We start from the raw sequence: 15,665 nt of genomic DNA, 5'->3' as shown, positions 1-15,665 counted from the left end.
CCCTACACTCTGCTGAAATGCAAAGCAAGAGCCTACTCTTGAAAACATTTGCTATTTTTCTTTGTATTTCAGTTTGATAAGAAAGTTATTTTCATTCCTCCATAAATGTCTGCATTTATTAAAACTCACAAAAATGAAGATAGCTCAAAATATAATATATGAAGAATATTTGTATAATGCTCTAGTCAAAAGTTAAGTATTTGTTAGTGATTTATATTCAATCGGAAACTGGTTAGAGCTGCCTTCATACAATAGACCTATAAGCTCTGAGAATATTTAAATCTTACATCTTTACATTTGGGTATTATAAAATGCATACTTAGTTGAACAAGCAGGAAAGAAAAGCTAAGCCAGTGATATAAGGAGCTGATTTATTAAAGCTTTCTTTCAGGAATTAGATGTGACACTAGTTTCTGTTTCTTCAAAATCAGGATTGTTGAAAATGAGGTGTATGCTTCATTCTCTGCCTAGGTAGCAGTTACAAAGGCAGAGTCCAGACAACATTTTAAAACTAAAGCTTGCCAGTCAACAGCTTTACCAGTAAACAAGCACATGCCGGTCTGGAAAACCCTCAGAGTTTGTGCTTATAAATGTTGTTGAAACTTACCTACCCTTTGAAGCCTTCAGACTTTGTTCAAACAAGCATCTTAAGGCCATCTGCCAGTGGACCGGGGTGTCTCAGACATGGTAGCTCAAGTGCAAATTCCAACAGAAATCATTTCTTAAGAGGTTACCTACCATTTCATATAAAATCTCATCCCAAATCTGGAGTTCTTGTAGTTTTGGAATGTTTCCAGTTACTGAGAGAAAAGAATGGCAAATTCCTAAGTCTTACACACATTCGAATAAAAAAAATCATATGAACTTTAAAACAGACATAGAGTGGACACATACACACACACACACACACACACACACACACATACATATATATATATAAAATCTCCCCTCCTTACCCAGTTCTCTTCATACAATCAAAGCTCTCCCCATGTTCAAAGTTTAGTATCCTGGCCTGCTTATCATGATAGGAACATTAAAAATTCAGGGCACTGCAGAGCTGCCTAAGTAACCATACAGTCAAAAATCATATTCAAATTATTTTTCCAAAATCATATTCAAAGCAACATTTTCCTCTTAATTTATATTTATCCAATGACTTCCAGAAATCATTTTAATATTATACAGGAAATCTTTCCACTTCAGTCCAGTATTTTAAAGTAATTTGGATACTTTGGAAAATTACAGATACATGTTATATATAATATCCCAGTCTATTGAAAAACATATGAACTGAACACCTCAGTATATTATACTATCCAAATGCCCACTTCCAAAAGATTTGACTTGGAAAAGAAATGCTGTATTCCTTGGTCAATGAGGTTATATAAGAGGCAATGCCATGCCCATATCAGCAACTGAATATAGCTTCTGATCTACCCCCATCCCTTTGCCACCATTAGATAACCTTCACTTGGTTGACTTCCAAGTGCACTCTGGAGGGTGTTTGTTCTCTTGCTCTCAGCCTTGAGAATTGTCATCCCGTGATATTTTTTGATAGGAGAGCAACAGGAGAACTCTACAAGCGGTCACAAACAGAGGCATGGACCAAGGGATCTCATTGTGTTCAATGTGTATTTTCAGATGCAAGAACGGAATGTTGGAGAGGAGGATAAATGCTGTTTTTTTAATATTGTAGGGTAAACCTGATAATTCTGAACTTTGTGAATTGTCAGCTTGTTTGGGGGAAGGGTGGGTGGGTACGGGGTGTACTTTTTATAAGTAATATTTAATTTATTATTTAGAAGTGGCTTCTTTTTTGGATAATTTATGATACAAAGGGAGATATGGTTGGGATCTAGGTGTGGCTGTTAAAGCTGCAGTGTTCTGTTTCTCACAGGGACCACTTTAGAAATGTACTGTCCACTGCTGAGTGCGAGAGAATGTTCAGGCCAGGCAAAGCCTTCAAAAAGTTCCATCATGACCCCCTTCTCCCTTTCGAGGGCTGTTTAAAGAAGATAAACACCGAACCTAAAGTAACTTGGATAGCATTTTGCAGATCAGTGCTATTCCTCTTCTAAGGGCTTTGCAACTCAAATTGTTAGTGTGGTAGTGATACGTTTATTTGGTAGAATGGGTCTACTACAGCTTTAACTAGCCTTAGTGGAAAAAGAAATTTTTTGTTGTTACAAAACACCTTTTTTAAAAAGGGTATTTTGAGCCTACAAAGAGTTTCTTGGAATTGTCAGACTCTAGCGTTGTTAACCAAATTAGACTAGCGATTGCAATATTTAAGTGTAAATCTTGTTCTATGAGAAAGGAAACTTGCTTACAGTTTAAAACAATGACTGTTTCTACACATGATCTTGTACACTACTACATGAGGAAAAGGGGTTTTGTAATCACTGTAGAGCAGTCTCATATTCATTTTTTATAGAAATGTTATTCCAATGGTGCATTTTTTGTTTAATAAATAAAGTTTTGATACAAAATTCTTCCTTTATTTTATTCAAAATAAATGACTAATACTGTACTCTACCTGAATCAATATCACCCCGAGCTGTTCTATACTTTTCCTTAGGAGTCCTACTGTCTTTTATTAACATCTGTGGTAGAAACTGCCACTACTATACCTTTCTGCAAACTCTCAGTATGCATTCAATCATGGTAGTCAATATCCACCTCTTTTTATTGCAGAGCTGTCCAGGGCTGCCAGAACTTGCTTTTCACACCTGCATGAAAGAACTGGAAATGTCTGGTCCCAGTTTATGAATAGCAGCTAAATAGTTCAATCCCCTTTCTCCTAATGGAGACAGCTCTGAGAATTGATCAGACTTTATCTCTGTCCACGACAAAAAGTCTACTCCACAAAACAGAAGTCTCTGAAGTTACTGTCCCGTAGTACTACGCTCATAGGAATGCATCCTTATTTGGCGTATATTCTTTTCTTTTCCTTCTTCTTCCGTGTCCTAATGACTGCTGTTGGAGGTGTTCATGATAAATGCCTTTCACATGCATCTTAATGTGGGGTTTGTTTCCAAAGCACTCACGCATGTCAAAATCATTCTGTCCTTGCTCTCATTTTGACACATCAACACCATATCAATGAAGTCCACTTCCCATTGTGGCTCATGTATTTCATTTCCATGTAAAAGAAAAACATGGAGACACATTCATCTTTTATAGTATATAGCCACAAACACCACAAGATTAAGTTGGGCATATGATTGTTTTTAAGAGAAAATAGCATGTTCTTTTAAAATTTGACTATCTCTCTTGGTCAAGCAAGGAAATATTCAATTGCTTACATCTTGCATCAAGCATCATATAGTCTTCCCGTTTGCATCAACCTATTATTATTTCACTTAAAAATTAATTAAAAATCTCCAAGGATTGGAAACCCAGGTCTCTGTTGGTGGCAATATCAATGAATATAATCACTGTGTAAATCAATGTGGAAGTTCCTAAAAAGTTAAACACACATCACTGTATGATATTTCAGTACCATTTCTTTGTAAATGGCTAAAGAATCAAAAATGAAGACTAAAACAGATGTTTGGAAACCCGAAACACCCACAATGTTCCCGGGAGTATTAGTCACAGTAGCAAAAAAAGTGAGAGAAGGTCAAATGTCCATAGAATGCTGGAAAAGCAAAATGAGGAACATTGACACACTGGAAGACGACTGATCATTTCTAAAACATGATGAAACGTTCTCACATGCTTCAACATAAATAAAGTTTAAAGATATTGTCTGTGGCTAAAAAAAAATCAGCTGCAGAGGATAAATATTTAGGATTACACTTACATGAAGTACATAGTCAAGTTCAGAAACAAAAATTAAATGGTGGTTACCAGGCACTACTGGTAAGAGCAGTATTTCCTTAATAGATATAGAGGTTTAGTTTCTGAAGATTAAAAATATTCTGGGAGCTGGAGAAATGTTTAACAGTTCAGAGTACTGGCTGTTCTTGCAGAGGATCCAGGTTCAGAGCCCATTACCCACATGGCAACTAGCAACCATCTGTAACTTCAGTTCCAAGGGATCCAATGCCCTCTTCTGGCTCCTATGGATATAGCACACACGGTGCACTCACATGCAGGCAAAACACTCATACACATAAAAACTAAAATAAGGGCTGGAGAGATGGCTCAGTGGTTAAGAACACTGGTTGTTCTTGCAGAAGACCCGGGTTCAAATCCTAACACCCACATGACAGCTAACAACTGTCCGTAACTCCAGTTCCAGGGGATCTGACGGCCTCTTCTGTTCTCCATGGTTATTGCATGACATGGAATAAGGGGGAAGCAGGCAATACATGCATAAAATAAAATAAAAAATAAATAAAATGTTCAAAAAAAACTAAAATAAAAAACATTCTGAAGATGGATTGTAGTGGAGGTAGCAGCACAAAAATATTGATGTGTTTAATGATACTGAGCCCATACATTTTCAAATGGCTAAAGTGGTAAATTCTGTTACATATATCTTACCACAAAGTAATATCTTCAAAGAGAATTTTCCAGAGCCGTCCTCTATAAATACTAATATATATTCTAAGACTCCTAAATATAAATGAGTGAAAATATTAAAGACAATTGATATATGATAAATAAAAGCTACACATAAGTCACAATGCATTCTAGCTCAGATATACAGTACACTTGTATTAGTTATTAGTATACTATATAGCATTATTATTGCATCATTTTCTGTTGCTGTGATAGAACACTATGGCCAAGGGAACTTATAAAAGGAAAAGTTTATTTGAGCTTATGGTTCCAGGGGAATTAGAGTCTATCATGGCAGGGAGGCATGGTGACAGGAGGTATCTGGAGCAGAGGCTCACGTGTTCAAGCAGGCACAGGAAACAGAGAGTAGCTAGAGATCCCACAAGGCTTAAGAACTCTCAAAGCCCATCCCCACTGGCATGCTTCCTTCAGCATGGCCACACCTTCTAAGACCTCCCACATCAGCGCCACCAAGTGGAGATGAAGGTCCAAATACTTGGGGGACATACTCATTCAAATCACCACAATACTCATAGTCAATTTACATAGTTATCTCTTAGAAAGGAATGTTTTATCACAGACGGTGATTAGAGATGATCATCGCCATGGAAAACTGGTTATTGGAAGGAAAATAAATAACTTTCTGGTGTTTGGTCTAGAGGAGAGAAACAAATGATCAATTTCTTTCTCTACTGCAAATATTCTTACAAGAAGGATTTGGGGAGTAGTCTGGGAAAGCGAAGTATCCAGGCCGTTACAATGCATACAAACAGCAGAATGCATTCATAGCATGCAGGTGACTGCATATTTGAGAGAAAGTGAAAAAGTCAAAAAGGTCTACCCAGAGGCTGAACACAAAGATTGATTGGCCCTGCTGCTTTCTCTTCTATGAAAAATTGTCTTCATAGGTGACTTATGTATTCATTTATTTTTATATGCTTTTAATGTCTATTATTCTTAAAAATTCTGACAGTCTATAATTTCTCTTGCTCATTTTCTTCATTATCACATATTACACTTTTTTTTTTTTTTTTTTTTTTTACTATCTAGAGAATATTTATCCTCTCAGCTTGGGTGTCCTTATTACTGATTCTACTTCATGTGAAAAGTCTTTTACTATATCCTGTAATGGCTTTAACTCCAGGTCTGTACTTTTTATTTGCTCTTTTGAAACAGGGTCTCCCTGTAGCCCTAGCTGTCCTGGATTCACCATGGAGACCAGGCTGGCCTCGAACTCACAGTGACACCTGCCTCTACCTCTGCCTCTGGAGTGCTGGGATTAAAGGCGTGAGCCACCACACCCGGCCCAGGTCTGTACTTTTTATTTTCTTGTGTATCTCCTGTCCATCTGCTCATTTCATCACTGATTTTTTTTTCTTTTTTTACTTTTTTCCCCTCCTTCTTTTTTCTCCATTTTCTTCACTCCAATGAGACAGGATTCATATGTAGCCCTGGCAAGTCTGGAACTCACGACATAGCCAAGAATGTCCTGGAACGCCAGATCTTCCAACTTCATTTTCCCAAGATACAGGTGTGTCAACTGTGCCTCAATATTTGGTTGTTTGTTTTTTCTTATATTCTAATCCTGCTTTGTGGACTTGATATTTCTTCATTAGTATAAAAATGCAAAGCAGTTACTTAAAAAAAATTCCAGTAGGCTACCCAATCTCACAACTGTAGACTATTATTTTTACTTCAGTGTAAAGTTACTTTTAATCCATTCTTTTACTGTCCAAAGAAGCAAGGCCTATTAAGATCAATGTGTGTCAACTCTGCTGTATCGAAATTATTCTCTGAACACTTTTTCCTACTTTTTTGTTTTTGTTGTTTTGTTCTGTTTTGTTTTTCCACCCCTTGTGTTAAGAGACTGCTGAGACTCTCTCACAGCTAGACTATCAGTTACCAAGTAAAGAACCCAGCAGCTTTCAGTATTTCCCCTGGGTTTCATCCAGTGCATCTCATAAGACTGTAGTGCTGAACAGGCAAAGGGATCTTCCTCTCTTCCCCAATCCCTAGTTTTCAGGCCTGTGAGGGGCAGTAGAGCTTCAAAACACACATAGACCACCAATTTTTCTTTTCTATCTCCAATTACAACTCTGTAAATTTAAAAAATGATGATGGGGAGGGAGTGGGCATAGATTTGATCAAAACACCTTATATACATGTATCATCTGCTACTTTCTTACTGTTCATTTTCTGTTGTAGTCCAACAGCTTATAGTGTGTGGATTACCACACGGGATCCACAGTTGCATGTGTACCATGAATGAGGGGAAGGAGATACTTGCTGAACACTGGAGACCTGCAGGGCTGCTTACATTGTTGGTTGGTAGAAACCTGAATTTGTGAAACAAAGACTTTACATAAGACAACATGTCCATCCATTGTACTTTTCTTTTTCCAGTATTTGAGAATTTCATACACGCACACAGTGAAATATGGTCATTTCTGTCACCACCCCCTCTCCCTTCCCTCAAACTAAGTTTCTTTGACCTTATGGTTAAAAAATAAAAATAAAAAAAAAAAATAACAACAACAAAAAAAAACCAGCAACAAAGTTTCCTGGGTTCTACAGAGAGAGGTGCTTTTAAACAAGTCTTATTCTTTTCTTCTAACACTTTTTAAAAATCATTGATACTTGAATGATAAATTAGCATAGACTGTGTCAGGGGCAATTTTTTAATAGCAATTGTAATTGTTCAATCCTAGACAGTTTTCAAAGTACATGAGTTTTAGTCTGCCTTTTACGTGGGTCTAATTTATTTACCTATATTTACGCTTAATCTGTTTTTTTATTTACCAATTTTTATATTATTATATTCTCGTTTTGTTTCATTTGTCACTAATATCTTTGACTTTCCTTAACTTTAGAAATTCTTAATTTGATACAATAAATACTAAGGTAATTATTTCTGAGATAATCCAAATGTTCTCATTAGCAGTTCAAAAGATTTCTTGAAATAAATAACAGAAGTAATTTCTCTGAGATTCCTTTCAGGTTTTAATTAACATTCTTCTTTATAAATTAATGACAGTCCTTTAATTTCCCTGTCTTTGCTAATATCTCTTCTGACTTTTTATGTAGGTTTGATAAAATACCCGTTAGTAGAATAATTTTTCACTCTTGTTAATATTTTTTTTAGGATTTAATTCTTGCTCTATTCTTTGAGTCTGTAGTGGGTTCCCTGAGCTACTTTTCTTTTCTTCTTATTCAAGCTAAAACTGTTCTTTGGTGTGGAGCACTCCTAACAATGCTAGCATTTAAGTGTGGTAAATGTGACTGAACTGTCATACATTAATCCTATTTCTTCACCAAATACGGGAATGTTTCAAAAAATTAACTCTAACATTTATGTCATAGAGATGTGGTAGGCTTAAATTTAGGCAGTGTATATAGAGCCCACAGTACAATTTCTAGTTCTTGACAAAATCCTTAGTGAATTCTACTTCTCTCTGTCTTATACTCAATCTTTCCATTGAGATTTATGAATGTTTTCATACATTTTTTTTAAAAAGATGGAAATTTAGTAAAATTGTGGACTGAATGTGGTCCTAGGTTCATAGGTGTAATTTTCTGCACATATACAGGTTAAGAAAATTGACATGAAAAGGACGATATTGTTATAAAATATTTTGTCTTTTAATAATTAGTGCATTTGGCCATTTATAATAGCAATGCTAAAGTACTGATGAATAAAGGAGAAATCTTTACCTCTCATCCATTTATATACAATATACATATCTGAGTATATATAATTACTCTTCAAATGAGAGTCAGAAACTTGAAACAGATAAAGGGGAAATTCCATCAGCCACTAGTTGGGGCTCATAAAAGCCTTATAAGAAGCATGGTATTTGGGAAACATTTTAAATAATAAATATGAGTAAAATCTTCAGAGCTTTAAAAGTGTAATTCAGATCAAAGAAGGCACATGAGCAAAAAGATACAAAGGTTAGAATTTATAGGGCATTTGAAAAATTAGTATTTCAGGGTATTTTTAAAGAAGTATATTATTTTTAGGAAATACATTTGTAAAATCAATAAGTTTTGTTATGATCTAAAATCTTTAATTTAATGATGCCAGTCATAAGAAAGCACTGTGATTGGTTTTACTTTTAATCCACAAATGTCTATAGATACAATAGCTGAACTGATTCTGGAAAAGCAACAGGGATCTATATAGACATGACGTCTGACCTCATGAAGTAATATGTTGAGAAGCAGAATTCTTTAGGGGAGGTGTGGAGGAGAAGATAATCCTGAGAGATATCTAAGTAGAAACATAAAACTGTAGTTGATTGTTTGAATCTGGAATATGAAGTTTTCAATTAGAAGTCCAGAGTATCGCTATTGTACACTGAGGGATTAAACACATGAACACATGAGGGATTAAACACATGAACACATGAGGGATTAAACACATGAATTAGAAAGGATGTTTCATGATAAAACAAGAGTTCCCTACAATAGGAAAGATAACAGCAAAGGCATTCGTGTTGTAGAATGGAGAAAGTGCTGTAAAAGCTAAGATAGTGGGTAGGACAAAGATAAGGCAACATAATTTTCACTGTGAAGATCACTGACAGTGTAACCACGCTGACTGGTTTTTCCTGGGGTAGTTCCAGTTTACATATTGTATTAGTTACTTTTCTCTTGCTATGATAAGACATCATGACCACAGCAACTTACAGAAGGAGACTGATTTGGGCTTACGTTTCCACAGAGATAGAATCCATCATGGTGAGGGGGCATGGCAACAGAGGCAGTCAGAGCAGAAAGCTGAGCACTCACGTCTTTGACCTGTGTCAGGAAGCAGAGAGAGTAACACTGGAGTGGGCCAGGGCTAGGAACTGCCGAAGTCCACCCCCAGTGATGTGCTTCCTCCAGGAAGGAAAGCTTCCTAAACCTAAACAAACAGCACCAAGGGGGTCCAAGTGTTCGAATACTGGGAGCATATGGGAGACATTTCTCATTAAAACCCCCACATATATAATGCCTTAACATAGTACAGTGCAGGGTAATTAGTACTGAATGTCTGTCTACTTTCACTGTGCAAAATGTACTCAGTGATAATTGATATAGGAACAGGAGCTATTGATATCCAAATGAGAGCAGTTTCAGTAAAGGACTGAGGTTGCAAACTAGTTTAGAACGAATCAAAGGCTACGAAATTATTAAACAAATATAGTAAAAATGTCTTTGGAGAAAATCTACTGTGAAGTGTAGAAAACATAGAAGTAAATAAAAGGGTAGACTGGAGGTATAGAGCAACAGTGGTGAACAGGGGAGAAAGAGCGTCCCCTAGAGGCGTCTTAGTCTCATTCATAAAAGAATTTAAGAATGAACCCAAATGGAAGCTTTTAGGACAATTTTATTAGAATTTTAAGGAAAATCCTCTGGGCAGGTGAGCTGGTAATCTTGGCAGCTGCCTTGAGGCAGAAAATGGTGGAGATAAGGAAAGAAAAACCATGAAATCACAGCAGGTTTAGAGCCTACATAGAGGTCAGGCACATGACTGACTGGCAGTCACATGTCTGGGAGAAAGAAGCTTTAGAGAAAAAGTTAAAGAAATAAAAAATGCTTGGAGAAGCCCAAAGCATTAACCTAGGGCAGCCCAAAGTGTTAAAGAAAGCATGTTTAGAAAAGGGATATGAAGAAGAAAAGAGATTACACTTTTCTTAAGAATTCAGAACAGGAGGAAGACTTACAGAGACTACATGTCTGTGGCTGGGTCCAGAAGCCCTGCGCTTGGAGGCAGGATTTCAGGTCGGAAAAGTTCACTATCTCATTAATGCACTAAGTATTCCGCCCATCTATTTAGCATAACTTAAGGTGAACCTACCTTCCTAGGGGTGATCATGTGATCAGATGATTGACCAGTGAAACTGGAAAGGTGAGTCTTCCAACAGACTGGAGATTTTATAGTCTTGACCAGTTAATCTAATGGGGACATTTGTTCCTCTAAGAGTAGAATGCATGCCTAGCATGCATCAAACACTGGGTTCAATCGTTAAAACTCATCTCATGATTGTGATTGAATTTTATGGACCCTCTAGTTTTCAGCCCTGAGATAAACCTGGAGGAGTTGATGGGGGCCCCATTAAGAAGAATCAGCTTTGGAGCCAGTAGGCAATGGACAGATTGAATGACTTCCCCTCTCTCCAGTGTTTTCTCTTCATTTATAAGACAAGGATAATAACAATTGACTTGCCTGCCTTTTTATGTGGCTAAAATCAACTTTCATACATAACAGCACTTATAAAAGTACTATTTAGCCTGTAAAGTAATAATGATTTTGTCAATATGGGTCCCAAGAAAACTACAACATTTTCAATATATATGTGGGAGGAAGGTTCTATAAACAACTGTACACCTGATGGGAGTTCCATGATATCTCTAGGATCTCCGTGAGCTTCTCAAGAAAATTTTAGCTCAGGACTTTTGTTCTGGCCGTCCAGTTTTTGTCAAGTGTTATGGATTCAACAATTTTCTCATTAAAAAGAAATGAACGAAAAATTAAAAAGTAAGTAAAATTTATTCAAGATTGGGTTGAATACAAAAAGGAGAAAATGGGCAATGCAAATTCCCCTATTCTAAATATCCTTAGTCAACTTATCAGAAAGAAGAGTCCTCAGGCCCTGAAACCATGTAGGCTTTGTCTCACACAGCCCCTCAGATACCTCTTTCCCAGATCTTCATTGTCTGTTTTCATCATTCCCTATAGGACTATCTCAAAAATACAGAAGTTCTGTCACTCTCTCAGGGAAGCATTACTATCTCGGGGGTGGGGGGAGCTTGCTGGGGGCATGTGTAGAAATTGAACTGGGGTCTTCTGCAAGAGTATGCACTGTTAATCACAAAGCCAACTCTCCACACACCTCCTAACATTCTCTATTCACATTTCTTTTTTTAATACCTTATTGTTTTTATTTTATGTGTATGAGTATATTTCCTTTACATATATAAGTGCACCCATGTCATGCAATGCCCACAGAAGTCAGAAAGGGGCTTTGGAGTCCCTAGAACTGCAGTTATGGCCGGTTGTTAGATGTAATGTGAGTACTGGGAATTGAACCCAGGTCCTCTGCAAGAGCAGCCAGTGCTCTTAACCATTGAGCCATCTCTCTAGTTCTCATCTTTTCACATTTCTTTATCTAAATGAGAGGGAAGGCCTATAGGCCAGACTTCACAACAATTAACAGTTATTTTTTCCTTCCACTGTTTTCTCTTGTATCAACCTGGGATGTTCTTTAAACCTAACTTTGTGAAAGGCGAGTCCCATCACACCAATTTTTCAGCATTCTTCAATGTGCTTTGTGTACCCAAGACCTTTTTTTTAAATTTATTTTTATTGAACTTTTGTGTATTTCATACAGAATATTACAAACCCATATATTTTGTCATTCGTGTTAAGACCCACTGTGCCAAATCAGTGTCCCCAAATGTTACTCAGTGCAAGTCCATCCACTGAGGTCTAGTCAGTCTATCTAGAGTCCCTTGTTTTAGGAAATCGGCTCTTCCTCACCTAGCAGTAATCATTTGCCAATATTTCTTCAGCTACAATTGGGGTATGCTGTTCATGCCCCCAGTTCTGTGCTAGGTTATTGTCAGCCTGAGTTTGCATGGGATTTGTGTATGCTGACACCATTGCCATAGAATCATGCGAGCAGGTTCCCAGGAGCTTGTAGGGCTCTGCTTCCATAGAGTCATGCACCTTTCTAGCTCTTAAAATCTTTCTGGCCCCTCTTCCTCGATGGTCCCTGAGCCGTGGGTGGGTGAAATTTAATATAGGCATCCTCCCCAAGGACCAGCATTCTGCAGATTCTTATTCTCTATGTTTAGGTCATTTGTGACTTTTTGTGTTAGTTGGACACTATCACCAAGTACCACAACTGGTTACACACAGACACTGTCTATGAATTGCCCAGGCCTAATCATCATATCTACTATGAAACCTCTATACCTAACGTATAGGGAATACAGAACAGAGGTAAAGAAGGGGACAATAATGAATCTCTCAATTCTCATTAATGAAGCACCCAACGCCTTTTTTATATGTCCTTATGGTCTGACACCCTGAAGGTCAAGGTGACACCAGGACTGCATTGATTAATTTGATGAATAAAGGAATATATTGTGTGTCAACTTGGAGAAATAAAAATACCACATAAATTGGAGGGTCAAAAGTTGGTAAAAATAATAATACAGAATAAAATGTATATAGCCTAATGATCTGATTTATTTTCTAATTGTTTTTGTGTGTTTGTGTTTTGTTTTGTTTTTACTTTTGTTTGTTTGCTTGTTTGCCTATGGTTGGTTGGTTGGTTGGTTGGTTTCTCTTGAGCATGGTTCTCAAGCATCCAAGGTGGCCTGAAATTCATTATGTAGCTGAAATGACCTTGGACATCTCTTCATCCTGCTTCCACTCCCAAGTTTAGATTATAGATATACACTGTTATGCAGGGCCCTATCCACTGCTGGAGATTAAACCCAGGGTTTCCTGTGTGATAGGTAAGCAGTCTGCTAATTGCCCTACATCCTAAACCCTGATTTGTTTACAGCAGTGAATATATGACTGCAGTGTCTTCATTTTGAGCTGTGTTCTGGGTGTTTTAGTACAGTTAGATACATTCTTACAGTCAAATCAATAAAATAACATGCACTCATGAGATGAAACACTCAGTATATGCATCATGCTGTGTTAAGGACTTCGCATAAATGACCTCATTGATCATATAAACACTCCAGTATGTGAATCACTATTATTGAGAGTCTATTGATTGTTGAAGAAACTAAACTAGACTAGTTAGGAAACTTTTCACATGTCCTGCAATTAGAAAGTGAAAATCTAGGTATTGATCTATTTTTTTCAGTTCTAAAAGATTCAATTTTTATCACTATTGTGAAATATTTAATTACTAATTCTATGAAACATTTTTTAGAGAGAGTGTCTCACTATGTAGCTCCAGATGGTCTGGAACTTGTTATATATATACCATTCCAGGCTGGCCTCTATTTCACAGCTGTCTACCTGTCTTTGCCACCTGAACGCTAGGATTAAAGGCATGTGCCACCATACCGGACCAGAGGAATTTGTTAAGCAAGTGTTTGTAATCTTCTGTGCTTATAAAACACTCCTGGAACTCCTCGTAAATAACAAATATTGGGTCTTTAATCTAGAGATATCTGTTCAATGGGTTTGGTGTGATATATAAGAATCTGTAACTTTGAATTTTTAAATTGTGTGTGTGTGTTCATTATACATGGTGCTGTGTTAATAAAATGTGGACCATGCCCCCTACTCCCAAGCCTCCTTTGCCACCATTATTCCCCTTCCTTCCTGCAGACAGTCTCCCTTCTACATTCATGTAATTTATTCATTCGTGATTTTATGTGTCTATCTAAAATTTAAGATCCCCATATGAGAGAAACGTAATTTTAACAAGCTCCCTTGTTGATTTCTATTCTCACAGCATTTATTAGCTCTGCTCCATTGAATGAAAAAATCCAACTCTAAATCGTAGCTTAAATCTTAAAAAGAAAGCAGATCAGGAAATGTAGGGTCAGACACATCTTCATTCTCAAGGGCCAGGAGGGACTCCAGAGAGAGAAAACTGGGAATAGTTATTCCACAGTTGACACACGTTGGTCTTCGCTGAGTAAGTGTGTGGATTCTGGGTCCATTCCTGGCCCAGACACTGTCACAAAGTGGCAGGGATTTGTTTTTCCACAGCCATGCTTGCTTACTCCTTCACTGAAGCTCAGGGGCTGTTAACTGTCTGGAAGCCCAGGGGAAAAGGGTAGAGAAGAGGTCAAAGCTATGAATGATAAGTGAGTCCCAGATAGCAAAAATGAGAGTAGTACAAGAGGCTTCTCTAGAATCAGATTAAAGGTTATGAAGAATAAATTATGGCTGTTGCTTTATGAGACAATCAAAGTCAAGCTGCTGAAAATTTCTTCATCAGAACAAAGATGTTTCATTAGCAAAGCACTGACCTCTGAACTTACACACAAGTGATATTATTCATATCATTTTAAATTTCAAGTAAATACATCCTATTATTTTCTTGGCTACATCCTCTTACCCAATGCAGAGCAAAGAAAATCAGAGTCCTATTTTGCACAATATTCCATTTGTTTTGATTTTTCCAAGAACAATCCTACAGTTCTTACAAAGTTTACTAGATTTATGTTAAATTACAAAGTAAACTTCTTTGGAAATTCATATCTTGGACATTTTGCTTCAGTTTTGAGAAGGAAATGTTTACTAAATTAAGATGAAGTGGCTTTACTGCCTCTTTACACCTCTCCTTTAAAATTGGATATACTTTATCACTGAATATTTCCTAAAATGAAACTTTATAACAATCTAGATTCATTGCTTTCTTGCTGATATTTCTTGTACATAAATGATTTCTTAATGACTCGTTCAATCTCAAAGGATGTATTAGACTCCAAAATTATGTGTTTAGATAACAACCCAAAAAAAGAGTTAATTTGATTTCTGCAGCTTCTTCACCTATAATTGCATTTCAAAATGCTAACTGTACCAGCGTCTTTTCCTCAGAAGTTCTTAATCCTGATGAAACTTGGTCAATAATATTATTCCCTTGCTATTATTACACAAATAACAAGATAAGATCACTCTTTGTAATTGCTCTGTTCTTCCTTCTAAAATGACCAATCTCTCAATCTGTTCTCTGTTCTTCAACTCCATCATGCACCTAGAGAGCACACCAGAGGAGGTATTATTTTTCACTATTGTGAGAAGCTTATCACCAATTGGTTTTCCTTCAAATCTCATAATGAAATCTGATACAGAGTAAAAACAAGTGTTCTAGAACTCATCTCAAGATATCTCATATAGAGAATATCTGTTGTAAATCCCTTTTATATATTATTCTTAATCAAATGGAGATAGATGGTATTTAAATAGTAGTAGCTAAGGCTATGTGACAGACATAAAGAATGAATATTTGTACCCATCAACATGCAAAGTGCCCCAGTTACATGATTTTCTAGCTAATAAAGATATTTCAATGATGTTAGTGGGGAGAGTGAATTAGGGAGATGATTTCAGATAATAACTTTGAACACAGGTGACCTTCAGAGTTTTAGATTACTAAAATTAAGACACTTGAATAACAGGTTCTTTA

The sequence above is a fragment of the Nannospalax galili genome, unplaced genomic scaffold, assembly GCF_000622305.1.
Source record: "Nannospalax galili isolate Female #2095 unplaced genomic scaffold, S.galili_v1.0 scaffold1609, whole genome shotgun sequence".
NCBI classification, from domain to species: domain Eukaryota; kingdom Metazoa; phylum Chordata; class Mammalia; order Rodentia; family Spalacidae; genus Nannospalax; species Nannospalax galili.
The sequence above is the reverse complement of the archived record's forward strand: the minus strand, read 5'-3'. Positions refer to the sequence as shown.